The sequence below is a fragment of the Eriocheir sinensis genome, unplaced genomic scaffold (assembly GCF_024679095.1).
Source record: "Eriocheir sinensis breed Jianghai 21 unplaced genomic scaffold, ASM2467909v1 Scaffold110, whole genome shotgun sequence".
In the NCBI taxonomy this organism is placed as follows: domain Eukaryota; kingdom Metazoa; phylum Arthropoda; class Malacostraca; order Decapoda; family Varunidae; genus Eriocheir; species Eriocheir sinensis.
The window spans coordinates 727145-745192 of record NW_026110408.1 but is presented as its reverse complement, the minus strand read 5'-3'; positions in this window follow the sequence as shown (position 1 = coordinate 745192).

Sequence of the window (18048 nt, the reverse complement as noted above, 5' to 3'; positions counted from 1 at the left end):
TTAAAATAAATATACAAAAAAAATATAAAATTAGTTAAATTTTTATTGAAATACATATACAAAATACACATAAAATAATGTAAATTTGAATGAAAATATATAAACATATAGACTTAAAATAACGTAAATTTGTATCAAATATATATATACAAAAAACACATTAAATAATGTAAATATGTATAAAAAAATATATATACAAAACACAAATAAAATAATGTAAAATCGTTTAAAAATAAATACTGAAAATATTAATAAAATAATGTAAATTTGTATGAAAATTAAGATGCAAATTACCTATAAAATAACGCATTTTTTTATAAAAATATATTTACGAAAAAACATGAAATATTTGATTTTGTATTAAAATAAATAGATATACAAAATACACATAAAATTAGCTAAATTTGAATTGAAATATATATACAAAATATATAAAATAATGTAAATTTGTATCAAAATACTTAAACAAATACACATATAATAACGTAAATTAGTATAAAAAAATATAAACAAAATACACATTAAATAATGTAAATACGTATAAAAAAAATGTACAAAATACACAAATAATCATGTAATTCGTATCAAAATAAATAGACAAAATACCAATAAAATAATGTAAATTTCTATGAGAAAACATATACAAAATACACATAAATAACGCAAATATCAATAAAAATATATATAATATAATATATTTTTATACATATTTAAAATATTTAATGTATATTTTGTATATATATTTTATCCAAATTTACGTTATTTTATATGTATTTGTTTATATATTTTCATACAAATTTACATTATTTTATGAGAGTTTTGTATATGTATTTCAATACAAATTTGCCTAACTTTATGTGTATTTTGCATATCTATTTTCAAACAAATTTAAATTATTTTTGTGTATATTTGTATATAATTTTATACAAATACATTCTTTTATTGGAATTTTGTGTATTTAATTTTTTACCAATTTACGTTATTTTATGTGTATTTTGTATATATATTTTTCTACGTATTTAAATTATTTTATATGTATTTTATATATACCATTTCATAAAAATTTACGTTATTTTATTGTGTGTATTCGTACATATTTTGAAACAAGTTTTATACAAATTCAAGTTATTTTATGTGTATTTGTATATATATTTTCATACAAATTTATATTATTTTATGTGTATTCTTACATATATTATATTACAAATTTACCTTATTTTATGTTTATTTTGTATATTTATTTCATTTAATATAATCAAATTTTAATTTATTGTATATGCATTTTGTATATTAATTTTAATACAAATTTAATTATTCTATGTGTATTTTTCTATATATTTTTATAAAATATGCTCTATTTTATGGGTATTTTTCATCTTTATTTTCATACAAATTTACGTTATTTTATTGATATTCTGCTCATTCATTTTGATACGATTTGACATTATTCTATGTGTATTTTGTATATATTTTTCATACAAATTAACGTTATTTTATGTGTATTTGTTTATATATTTTGACACAAATTTACAATATTTTAAGGGTATTTTGTATATATATTTCAAAAGAAATTTACCTAGTTTTATGTGTATTTTGAATATCTATTTTCATTCAAACTCAAATTATTTTTGTGTATTTTTGTATATATTTCAATACAAATTTTATTTAGGTTATGTGTATTTTCAAAATAAATATTCAAAATATATAAAATAATATAAATTTGTATAGTAAACATGTATAAATATAAATGTACAAATACACATATAAAATAAACATAAAATAAGGTAAATTTGTAATGAAATATATGTAAAAATACACATAAATAATGTGTAAATTTATATGAAAATATATATACAATACACATAAAATACTATTAATTTTTATAAAATTATATATTAAAAATAAATATTAAATAATGTAAATGCGTATAAAAATATATATAAAAAGTACATATAAAATAATGTAAATTCGTATCAATATAAATCAACAAAATACCAATAAAATAATATATATTTTAATTAAAATATATTTAAAAAATAAAAATAAAATAAATAAAATTTTTATTTAAATATATAAAAAAATAAATAAAAATAATTTGAGTTTGTATGAAAATAGATATTCAAAATACACATAAAACTAGGTAAATTTCTTTTGAAATATATATATACAAAATACCCATAAAATATTGTAAATTTGTGTCAAAATATATAAACAATTACACATAAAATAACGTAAATTTGTATGAAAAATATTTACAAAATACACATTGAATAATGTCAAATTGTATCAAAATGAATGAGCAGAATATCAATAAAATAACGTTAATTTGTATGAAAATAAAGATGCAAAATACCCATAAAATAAAGCATATTTTTTAAAATACATATACAAAAATACACATAGAATAATTAAATTTCTATTGTAATTACACAAAATGCATATACAATAAGGTAAATTTGTATTGAAAAATATGCAAAATACACATAAAGTAAATTTGTTTAAAATATATATACGAATACACATAATATAACGTAGATTTTGAAAGGAATATATATACAAAATACACATGAAATGATGTAAATTGTATAAAAATATATATACAAAATACACATTAAATGATTTAAATTTCAAAATAAATAAACAAAATATCAATAAAAGAATGTGTATTTGTATGAAAATAGATATACAAAATAATTGGCAAATAACCTAAGTTTGTATAAAACTATATACAAAATACTCAAAAATAATTTAAATTTTTATGAAAATAAATATACAAAATACACATAAAATTAGGTAAATTTGTATTGAAATACATATACAAAATAGATATAAAATAATGGAAGTTTGAATGAAAATATATAAACATATACACTTAAAATAACGTAGATTTGTATCAAATATATATACAAAATACTAATTAAATAATGTAAATATGTATAAAAAATACATACAAAACACAAATAGAATAATGTAAAATCGTATCAAAATAAATACACAGAATATTATTAAAATAATGTAATTTGTATGAAAATAAAGATGCAAAATAACTATAAAATAACACATTTTTTATAAAAAATATATATACCAAAATACAAATAAAATATTAAAATTTGTATTAAAATAAATATAAAAAATGCACATACTGTAAGGTAAATTTGTATTGAATTAGATATGCAAAATACATATAAAACAATGTAAATTTGTTTCAAAATATATATACGAATACACATTAAATAACGTTGATTTCTATAAAAAATATATACAAATACACATAAATGAAGTAAATACGTATAAAAAATGAATACAAAAATACATAAAAATCGTATCAAAATAAATAAACAAAATACTAGTAAAAGAAAGTGTATTTTATAAATATAAATATACAAAATACATATAAAATATCGTAAATTTGTATAAAACTATATACAAAATACACAGAAGTTATTAAATTGTATGAAAATATATATACAAAATACAGCTAAAAATAAGCTAAATTTGAATTCAAATGTACATACAAAATCCATATAATAATGTAAATTGTATCAAAATATTTATACAAATACATATAATAACGTAGATTTGTTTAAAAATATATAAACAAAATACACATTAAGTAATGTAAAATGTATAAAAATATGTAAAATACATATAATCAAGTAATTCGTATCAAAATAAATAAACAAAATAGCAATAAAATAATGAAAAAATGTATTAGAAAACATATACAAATAACGCAAATTTCAATAAAAAATATATGTACAAAAATGCACATAAAATAAAGTAAAATAGCATAAAAAATATATATACAAAACACACTAACTAATGTAAATGCGTACATAAAATAACCTAAATTTGTATAAAACTATATACAAAAATATACAAAATAATTTAAATTTGTTTGAAAAGAAATATACAAATACACATAAATTAGGTAAATATGTATGGAAATACATATACAAAATACACATCAAATAATGTAAATTTGAATGAAAATATATAAACAAATACACTTAAAATAACGTAAATTTGTATAAAATATATATGCAAGATACCATTAAATAATGTAAATGTGTATAAAAATATATACAAAAACAAATAGAATAATGTAAAATCGTATCAAAATAAATACACAGAATATCAATAAAATAATGTAAATTTGTATATATATATATATATATATATATATATATATATATATATATATATATATATATATATATATATATATATATATATATATATATATATATATATATATATATATATATATATATATATATATATATATATATATATATATATATATATATATATATATATATATATATATATATATATATATTCGAATACACATAAAATAACGTAGATTTCTATTAAAATACATATACAAAATACACATAAAATTAAGTAAACCCGTATAAAAAAATGTATACAAAATACACATAAAATAATGTAAATTCGGATAAATGTAAATAAACAATATACCAATGAAAGAATGTGTATTTGTATAAATATAAATATACAAAATGCACATAAAATAGATTTATATAAAACTATATACATAAAATAACGCAAATTTCTATAAAAATATATGAACAAAATTGAACATTAGATAAATTTGCAAAAGAATATATATACAAAACACACATTAGATAATGTAAATGAGTATAAAAATATGTATACAAAATACTTATGAAATAATCTAAATTCGTATCGATTTAAATTAAGAAATGCCAATAAAATAATGTAATTTTGGATGAAAATATATATACAAAATACACATAAAATAACCTAAATACAAATACAAATCTACACATAAAATAATTTAAAATTGAATGAAATAAATATACAAAATAAACATAAAATAAGGTAAATTTGTAATGAAATATATAAAAAATACACATAAACTAATATAAATTTGTATCAAAATATATACTTATTCACACAATAAAATAACGTAATTTTTTTATGAAAATGTATATACAAAATACACATAAAATAATTTAAATACGTAGTAAAATATATTTACTAAAAACACCTAAAATAATGTAAATATGTATGAAAATATATAAACAAATACACGTAAATGAGGTAAATTTGATAAAAATATATACAAAATGATCATTAAATAATGTAAATATGTATAAAAAAAAAATATCTACAAAAAACACATAGAATAATGTTAAACCAAATCAAAATAAATAAAGAGAATATCAATAAAATAATGTAAATTTGTATGAAAATAAAGATGGAAAATATCCATATAATGACGCATATTTGCATAAAAATATATATACAAAAATACATATAAAATAATTAAATTTGTATTAAAATAAAAATACAAACTGTACGTACAATAAAGTAAATTTGTAATGAAATAAATATGCAAAATACACATCAATAATGTAAATTTGTATCAAAATATATATACGAATACTATAAAATAGAGTAAATTTCTATGAAAATATACATACAAAATAGATTTACAAAATACACATATAACTAGTTAAATTTGTATTTAAATACATGTACAAAAAACACATAAAATAATGTAGATTTGTATGAAATGAAAACAAATACATTTTATATAAAATATATATACAAAATACACATAGAATAATGTAAAATCATATCAAAATAAATACACAGAATATCAATAAAATAATGTAAATTTATATGAAAATAAAGATGCAAAATACCCATAAAATAAAGCATATTTTTATAAAATACATATACAAAAATACATAGATTAATCAAATTTGCATTAAAATTAATATACAAAATGCATATACATAAGGTAAATTTGTATTGAAAAAATATGCAAAATACACATAAAACAATGTAAATTTGTTTCAAAATATAAATATGAATACACATAAAATAACGTATTTCTATAGAAATATATATACAAAATACACTTGAAATAATGTTAATACGTATAAAAATATATATACAAAATACATATTAAATAATGTTCTATTCGTGTCAAAATAAATAAACAAAATATCATGAAAAGAATGTGTATTTGTATGAAAATAGATATACAAAATACACATAAATAAACCAAAATTTGTATAAAACTATATACAAAAATACACAAAAATAATTTAAACTTGTATGAAAATAAATATACAAAAACATATAAATTACGTAAATTTGTATTGAATACATATACAAAACACATAAAAATAATGTAAATTTGAATGAAAATATATAAATATTCAGACTTGTAATAATGTTTGTATCAAATATATATACAAAAACACATTAAATAATGTAAATATGTATAAAATATATACAAAACATAAATAAAATAATGTAAAATCGTATCAAAATAAATACAGAAAATATTAATAAAATAATGTAAATTTGTATGAAAATATATAACAATACATATAAAATAACGTAAATTTGATAATATATATACAAAATATACATTAAATATTTTAAATATGTATAAAAATATATTATATTAAATATATTTGTATTGATATTTGCGTTATTTATGTGTATTTATATGTTTTCTCACAGAAATTTACATTATTTTATTGGTATTTTGTCTATTTATTTTGATACGAATTACATGATTATTTGTGTCTTTTGTACATTTTTTTTATACGTATTTACATTATTTAATGTGTATTTTTTTTATATAGTTTTATACAAATTTACGTTATTATATGTTTATTTGTATAAGTATTTTGATACAAATTTACATTATTTTATGTATTTTGTATATATATTTCAATTCAAATTTAGCTTATTTTATGTGTATTTTGTATATCTATTTATTTTAATACAAAATCAAATATTTTATGTTTTTTCGTATATATATTTTTATAAAAATGCATTATTTTATGGGTATTTTGCATCTTAATTTTCATACAAATTTACATTATTTTATGAATATTTTCTGTATTTATTTTGATACGATTTTACATTATTTTTATTTTTTTATACATATTTACATTATTTAATGTGTTTTTTGTATATATATTTGATACATATTTACGTTATTTTAAGTTATTTTATGTGTATTTGTTTATATATTTTGACACAAATTTACAATATTTTATGGGTATTTTGTATATATATTTCAAAAGAAATTTACCTAGTTTTATGTATATTTTGAATATCTATTTTCATACAAACTCAAATTATTTTTATGTATTTTTGTATATATTTCAATACAAATTTTAGTTATGTTATGTGTTTTTTGTAAATCTATTTTCATTCAAATATATCTTATTTTATTAGTATTTTGTTGATTTATATTGATACGAATTTACATTATTTTATATGTACTTTGTATATATATTTTATACGCATTTACATTATTTAATATTTAATTGAATATATAATTTATACAAATTCATGGTATTTTATGTGCATTTATATATATTTTCATATAAATATACATTATTTTATGTGTATTTTGTACATATATTTCATTACAAATTTACTTATTTTATGTTTATTTTGTATGTGTATTTTGTATATTTACATTTATATTCAATACACATTCTTTTATTGGTATTTTGTTTATTTATTTTGTTTCGAATTTACATTATTTTATGTGTATTTTGTTTACATTTTTTTATACGTATTTACTTAAATGTGTATTTTGTATATATATTTTTATAGAAATCTACGTTATTTTATGTGTATTCGTATATATATTTTGAAACAATTTTACATTGTTTTATATGTATTTTTGCATATCTCTTTCAATAGAAGTTTACCTTTTATTAGAGTGCATTTTGTATATTTATTTCAATACAAATTTAAATATTTTATTTGTATTTTGAAATATATATTTTTATAAGAATAAACAAAATATCAATAAAATAATGTAAATTTGTATGAGAAAACATATACAAATACATATAAAATAACGCTAATTTCTATAAAAATATATGTCCAAAAATGAACATAAAATAAAGTAGCTTTGGATTAAAATATATATACAAAACACATATTAAATAATGTAAATGCGTACGTAAAATAACCTAAATTTGTATAAAACTATATAAAAAAATACACAAAAATAATTTAAATTTGTATGAAAAGAAATATACAAAATACACATAAAATTAGGTTAATTTCTATTGAAATACATATACAAAATACACATAAAATAATGTAAATTTGAAAGAAAATGTATAAACAAATACACATATAATAACGTAAATTCGTATGAAATATATATACAAAATATACATTAAATAATGTAAATATGTATAAAAAAATATATACAAAACACAAATAGAATAATGTAAAATTGTATCAAAATATATACACAGAATATTAATAAAATAATGTAAATTTGTATGAAAATTAAGATGCAAAATACCTATAAAATAACGCATTTTTTATAAAATTATTGATATCAAAATACACATAAAATATTTGAATTTGTATAAAAATAAATATACAAATGCACATACAATAAGGTAAATTTGTATTGAAATAGATATGCAAAATACATATAAAATAATGTAAATTTGTTTCAAAATATATATGCGAATACACATAAAATAACGTAGATTTCTATAAAAATACACATACAAAATACACATGAAATTAAGTAAATACGTATAAAAAAATGTATACAAAATACACATAAAATAATGTAAATTCGTATAAATATAAATAAACAATATAGCAATACAAGAATGTGTATTTGTATAAATATAAATATACAAAATGCACATAAATAACGTAAATTTATATAAAACTATATACATAAAATAACGATAATTTCTATAAAAATATATGTACAAAATGAATATAAAATAAATTTGCATAAAGATATATATACAAAAACAACATTAGATAATGTAAATGAGTATAAAATATGTATACAAAATACCTATGAAATAATCTAAATTGTATCGAATTAAATTAAGAAAATACTAATATAATAATGTAATTTTCGATGAAAATATATATACAAAATACACAAAAATAAATTCCTAAATACAAATACAAATATACACATAAAATAATTAAAAATTTATAGAAAAAAATATACAAAATAAAAATAAAGAAAAGTAAAATTGAAATGAAATATATGAAAAAAAACAAATAAAATAATATAAAATTGTTTCAAAATATATATACAAATACAGATTAAATAACATGAATTTGTATATAATTTGTATCAAAATATATACTTATACACACAATAAAAATAACGTAATTTTTTATGAAATGAATATACAAATACAACTAAAATAATTTAAATACGTAGAAAAATATATATACAAAAAACACATAAAATAATGTAAATATGAATGAAAATATATAAACAAATACACATAAAATAATGTAAATTTGGATAAAATATATACAAAATGAACATTAAATAATGTAAATATGTATAAAAAAATATACACAAAGAACACATAAAATAATGTTAAATCGTATCAAAATAAATAAAGAGAATATCAATAAAATAATGTAAATTTGTATGAAAATAAAGATGCAAAATATCCATATAATAACGCATATTTGCATAAAACATATATTCAAAATACATATAAAATGATTAAATTTGTATTAAAATAAATATACAAAATGCACGTACAATAAAGTAAATTTGTATTGCAATAGATATGCAAAATACACATTAATAATGTAAATTTGTATCAAAATATATATAAGAATACTCATAAAATAGAGTAAATTTCTATGAAAATATACATACAAAATAGATATACAAAATACATATATAACTAGTTAAATTTGTATTTAAAAAACATGTACAAAAAACACATAAAATAATGTAGATTTGTATGAAATGAAACAAATACATTTTATATAAAATATATATACAAAATACATATAGAATAATGTAAAAACATATTAAAATAAATACACAGAATATCAATAAAATAATGTAAATTTGCATGAAAATAAAGATGCAAAATACCAATAAAATAAAGCATATTTTTATAAAAATACATATACAAAAATACACATAGATTAATCAAATTTGTATTAAAATTAATATACAAAATGCACATATAATAAGGTAAATTTGTATTGAAAAATATGCAAAATACACATAAAAAACAATGTAAATTTGTTTCAAAATATATATGAATACACATAAAATAACGCAGATTTCTATAGAAATATATATACAAAATACACTTGAAATAATGTAAATACGTATAAAAATATATATACAAAATACACATTAAATAATGTTAATTCGTGTCAAAATAAATAAACAAAATATCATGAAAAGAATGTGCATTTGTATGAAAATAGATATACAAAATACACATAAAATAACCTAAATTTGTATAAAACTATATACAAAAATACACAAAAATAATTTAAACTTGTATGAAAATAAACATACAAAAAAACATATAAAAATAGGTAAATTTGTATTGAAATACATATGCAAAATACACATAAAATAATGTAAATTTGAATGAAAATATATAAACATATAGACTTAAAATAACGTAAATTTGTATCAAATATATATAAAAAAAACACTAAATAATGTAAATGTGTATAAAAAAATATATACAAAACACAAATAAAATAATGTAAAATCGTATCAAAATAAATACAGAAAATATTAATGAAATAATGTAAATTTGTATGAAAATTAAGATGCAAAATACCCATAAAATAACGCATTTTTTATAAAAAATATATACGCGAAAAAACACAGAATATTTGATTTTATATTAAAATAAATAGATATACAAAATACACATAAAATAAGCTAAACTTGAATTGAAATATATATACAAAATACATAAAATAATGTAAATTTGTATCAAAATATTTATACAAATACACATATATTAACGTAAATTTGTATAAAATATATAAACAAAATACACATTAAATAATGTATATACGTATAAAAATGTACAAAATACATAAATAATCATGTAATTCGAATCAAAATAAATAGATAAATACTAATAAAATAATGTAAATTTCTATGAGAAAACATATAGAAAATACACATAAATAACGCAAATATCAATAAAAATATATATAATATAATATATTTTTATTCATATTAAAAATATTTAATGTATATTTTGTATATATATTTTATCCAAATTTACGTTATTTTATATGTATTTGTTTATATATTTTAATACAAATTTACGTTATTTTATGTGAGTTTTGTATATGTATTTCAATACAAATTTGGCTAACTTTATGTGTATTTTGCATATCTATTTTCAAACAAATTTAAATTATTTTTGTGTATTTTTGTATATATTTTTATACAAATTATAGTTATTTTATTTGTTTTTTTGTATATATATTTTCCTACAAATATACATTCTTTTATTTGAATTTTGTGTATTTAGTTTTTTACGAATTTACATTATTTTATGTGTATTTTGTATATATATTTTTCTACGTATTTAAATTATTTCATGTGTATTTTATATATACATTTTCATAAAAACCTACGTTATTTTATTGTGTGTATTCGTATATATTTTGAAACAAATTTTATACAAATTCATGTTATTTTATGTGTATTTGTATATATATTTTCATACAAATTTATTTTATTATATGTGTATTCTTACATATATTTTATTACAAATTTACCTTAATTTATGTTTATTTTGTATATTTATTTCATTTAATATAATCAAATTTAAATTTATTGTATATGCATCTTGTATATTAATTTTAATAGAAATTTAATTATTCTATGTGTATTTTTCTATATGTATTTTTATAAAAATATGCTTTATTTTATGGGTGTTTTGCATCTTTATTTTCATAAAAATTTACGTTTTTTTATTGATATTCTGCTCATTCATTTTGATACGATTTGACATTATTCTATGTGTATTTTGTATATATTTATCATACAAATTTACATTATTTTATGTGTATTTGTTTATATATTTTGATACAAATTTGTTATTTTGTATTTTAATATATATTTCAAAAGAAATTTACCTAGTTTTATGTGTATTTTGAATATCTATTTTCATACAAACTCAAATTATTTTTATGTATTTTTGTATATATTTCAATACAAATTTTAGTTAGGTTATGTGTATTTTGTAAACCTATTTTCATTCAAATATATATTATTTTATTGGTATTTTGTTCATTTATATTGATACGAATTTACATTATTTTATATGTACTTTGTATATATATTTTTATACGCATTTACGTTATTTAATATTTATTTTGAATATATAATTTTATACAAATTCATGGTATTTTATGTGTATTTGTATATATATTTTCATATAAATTTACATTATTTTATGTGTATTTTGTTCATATATTTCATTACAAATTTACATTATTTTATGTTTATTTTGTATGTGTATTTTGTACATTTATATTTATACAAATACACATTTTTATTGGTATTTTGTTTATTTATTTTGTTTCAATTTACATTATTTTATGTGTATTTGTTTACATTTTTTATACGTATTTACTTAATTTTATGTGCATTTTGTATATATATTTTTATAGAAATCTACGTTGTTTGATTTGTATTCGTACATATATTTTGAAACAAATTTACATTGTTTTATATGTACAATAAGGTAAATTTGTATTGAAATAGATATTCAAAATAATGATAAAGCAATGTAAAATTGTTTAAAAATATGTATACGAATAAACAAAAAATAACGTAGATTTCTATAAAAAATATATATACAAAATACACCTAAAATGAAGTAAATACGTACAAAAAAAAGTATGCAAAATAAACATAGAATAATGTAAATTCGTATCAAAATAAATAAACAAAATACAAATAAAAGAATGTGTATTTGTATAAATATAAATATACAAAATACACATAAAATAACTTAAATTTATATAAAACTATATACAAAATTAAACATAAGTAATTAAATTTTTATGAAAATAAATACAAAATAAACAAAATATAAGCTATATTTGATTTGAAATATATATACAATATACCTAAAATAAAGTAAATTTGTATCTATTTGTTTATACAAATACACATATAACGTAAATTTGTATGAAAATATATAAACAAAATACTTATTAAATAATGTAAATACGTATAAAAAAATGTGTACAAAATACACATATAATCATGTAATCGTATCAAAATAAATAAAAAAAATACCAATAAAATAATATAAATTTGTATTAGTAAACGTGTATAAATATAAATGTACAAAATATACATACAAAATAAACATAAAATAAGGTAAATTTGTAATGAAATATATGTACAAAATACACATAAAATAATGTAAATTTATATGAAAATATATATACAAATACACATGAAATACCATGAATTTGTATAAAATTATACATTCAAAATAAATATTAAATCATGTAAATGCGTATAAAAATATATATAAAAAGTACATATAAAATAATGTAAATTCGTATCAATATAAATCAACAAAATACCAATAAAATAATATATATTTGAATGAAAATAGATTTACAAAATACACATAACATAACTAAAATTTGTATTGAAATATACACAAAAATACATATACATGATTTGAGTTTGTATGAAAATAGATATTCAAAATACACATAAGACTAGGTAAACTTCTTTTGAAATATATATACAAAATACCCATAAAATATTGTAAATTTGTGTCAAACTATATAAACAAATACACATAAAATAACGTAAATTTGTATGAAAAATATATTCAAAATACACATAGAATAATGTCAAATCGTATCAAAATGAATGAGCAGAATATCGATAAAATAACGTAAATTTGTATGAAAATAAAGATGCAAAATACCCATAAAATAAAGCATATTTTTATAAAAAATACATATACAAAAAATTACATTATTTGATATGTATTTTGTATATATATTTTTATACGTATTTACTTAATTTTATGTGTATTTTGTATATATATTTTTATAGAAATCTACGTTTTTTTTATTTGTATTCGTATATATATTTTGAAACAAATTTACATTGTATTTATGTATTTTTGCATATCTCTTTCAATACAAATTTACCTTATTGTATGTGCATTTTGTATATTTATTTTAATACAAATTTAAATATTTTATGTGTATTTTGGCATATATATTTTTTTAAGAAATGCGCTATTTTATGGGAATTTTGCATCTTTATTTTCATACAAATTTACATTATTTTATTAATATTCGGTGTATTTATTTTGATACGAATTTACATTATTCTATTTGTTTTTTGTATACACTTTTTTATACATATTTACATTATTTAATGAGTATCTTGCATATATATTTTATACAAATTTATTATCTATTATCTATTTTTATACAAATACACATTCTTTTCTTGATATTTTGTTTATTTATTTTGACACGAATTTACATTATTTGATATGTATTTTGTATATATATTTTTATACGTATTTACATAATTTCATATGTATTTGTATATATATTTCTATAGAAATCTTTTTTTATTTTATGTGTATTCGTATATATATTTTGAAACAAATTTACTTTCTTTTATATGTATTTTTGAATATCTCTTTCAATACATATTTACCTTACTGTATATGCATGTTGTATACTTATTTCAATACAAATTTAAATATTTTATGTGTATTTTGGTATATATATTTTTATAAAAAATGCGATAATTTTCGGGAATTTTGCATCTTTATTTTCATACAAATTTACTTTATTTTATTGATATTCTGTGTATTTATTTTGATACGATTTTACATTATTCTATTTGTTTTTTGAATATATGTTTTTTATACACATTTACATTATTTAATGTGTATCTTGCATATATATTTTATACAAATTTACGTTATTTTAAGTGTATATGTTTTTATATTTTCATTCAAATTTACATTTATTTTAATTCGAAATCACATTATTTTATGTGTATTTTGTATACATTTTTTTTATACGTATTTACTTAATTTTATGTGTATTTTGTATATATATTTTTATAGAAATCTACGTTTTTTTATTTGTATTCGTATATATATACATATTTACATTATTTAATGTGTATCTTACATATATATTTTATACAAATTTACGTTATTTTAAGTGTATTTGTTTATATATTTTCATTCAAATTTACATTATTTGATGTGTATTTTGTGTATATATTTCAATACAAATTTACCTAATTTTATGTGTATTTTGTATATTTCTTTTCAAACAAATTTAAATTATTTTGTGTATTTTTTGTATAGTTTTATACAAATTTAGGTTATATTTATGTACGCATTTACATTATTTAGTGTGTCTTTGTATATATGATTTTTTGCAAATTTACTTTATTTTATGTGCATTTTGTACATATATTTTTATAGAAATTTGTTATTTGTATATATTTTCTCGTACAAATTTATTATTTTATTGCTATTTTGTTTATTTATTTTGATACGAATTACATGATTATATGTGTATTTTGTACATATATTTTATATGTATTTACATTACTTAATGTGTATTTTGTTTATATATATTTTAAACAAATCCACGTTATTATATGTATTTGTATAAATATTTTGAAACAGATTTACATTATTTTATGTATTTTGTATGTACATTTCAATTCAAATTTAGTTTGTTTTGTTGTATTTTGTATACATATTTTCATACAAATTTAATTACTTTTGTGTATTTTGGATATAGTTTTATACAAATTTACGATATTTATGTGTATTGTATATTTATAGTTTTACAAATACATTCTTTTTACTGGTATTTTGTTTTTTTATTTTCATATTTTTTATGTATTTTTTGTGTTCATTTTTTATACCTATTTACTTCATTTTATGTGTATTTTGTATATATATTTTTATAGAAATTACTTTATTTTATTGTATTCGTATATATATTCTGAAACAAATTTACATTGTTTTATATGTATTTTGTATATCTATTTCACACTCTAATTTGCAAATTTACTTTATTTTATGTGTATTTTGTACACATATTTTTTAGAAATTTGCGTTATTTTATGTGTATTTGTATATGTTCCTCATACAAATTTACATTATTTTATTGCTATTTTGTTTATTTATTTTGATACAAATAAAAATAGATATACAAAATATACATAAAATAAACTAAATTTGTATTGAAATATATTTACAAAATACATAAAATAATGTAAATTTCTATCAAAATATTTAACAGATGCTCATAAATAATGTAAATTTTTTAAAATATACAAAATACACATTAAATAATGTAAATATGTATAAAAATATATACAAAACACAATAGAATAATGTAAAATCGTATCAAAATAAATACACAGAATATTAATAAAACAATGTAAATTTGTATGAAAATAAAGATGCAAAATACCCATTAAATAACGCATTTTTTATAAAATTATATATACCAAAATACACATGAAAAAAATTATTTGTATTAAAATAAATATATACAAAATACACATACAATAAGGTAAATCTGTATTGAAATAGATATGCAAATACATATAAAACAATGTAAATTTGTTTCAAAATATATATACGAATACACATAAAATAACGTAGATTTGTATAAATATATATATACAAAATACACGTAAAATGAAGAAAATACGTATAAAAAAATGTATACAAAATACAATATACAATAATGTAAATTCGTATCAAATAAATAAACAAAATACCAATAAAGAAAGTGTATTTGTATAAATATAAATATACAAAATACACATAAAATAACGTAAATTTGTATAAAACTATATACAAAAAATACATAGAAAGTAATTAAATTCGTATGAAAATAGATACAAAATACATATAAAATAAGCTAAATTTGAACAAAATACATAAATAATGTGTAGATTTGTATAAATATATTTATAAAAATACCAATAAAATAACGTATTTTTTTTATTTATAAATATATATATACCAAAACACACATCAAAAAATTAAATTTGTATTAAAATAAATATACAAAAACACATACAATAATAAATTTGTATTGAAATAGATATGCAAAATACATAAAAAATGTAACTGTTTCAAAAATATATATATGAATACATAAAATAATGTAGAATTTCTATAAAATATATATACAAAATACACATAAATGAAGTAAATACGTATAAAAATGTATAAAAAATACACATAAATAATTGTATTATCAAAATAAATATACAAAATACCAATAAAAGAATGTGTATTTGTATAAATATAAATATAAAATATACATAAAATAACGTAAATTTATATAAACTATATACAAAATACAGAAGTATTTTAATTTGTATGAATAGATATAAAAAATAAGGTAAATTGTTTCAAATTCAATAAACAAAAAAGAACGTATATTTGTTGATTAATAACGAAAATTTCTATGAAATATAAAAATAAACAAATTTGTATTAGGTTCAATATACAAAAAAATAAACAAAATAATTTCATTTGTATGAAAATAAATATACAAATACACATGTATTTTTCACACAAATTGATTTTGTGTATTTTGCATATAGTTTATACATAATTTACGTTATTTTATCGTTTTGTTATATTTATATATACATACAATAACATTCTTTTTAGTTATATTTATTTATTTATTTTATACGAGTTTACATTATTTTATGTATTTTGTATACCTTTTTTATGTATTTACTTCATTTTATTTGTATTTTGTATATATATTTATATAAATCTACGTTATTTAATGTGTATTCGTATATATATTTTTAAAAAAATTTACACGGTTTTTGTGTGTATTTTGCATATCTATTTCAACAAATTTATCTTATTGTATGTGCATTTGTATATTCATTTTAATACAAATTCAAATATTTTTATGTGTGTCTTGGTATAAATATTTATAAAAATATGTTTATTTTATGTAGTATTTTGCATCTAATTATCATTCAAATTTACATTTATTTTATTAATATTCTGTATTTATTTTGATACGATTTTATATTATCCTATTTGTTGTATATATATTTTATACATATTTACAATATTTAATGTGTATTTTTTATATATGTTTTATACAAATTTACGTTATTTTAAGTGTATTTTTTAAAATATT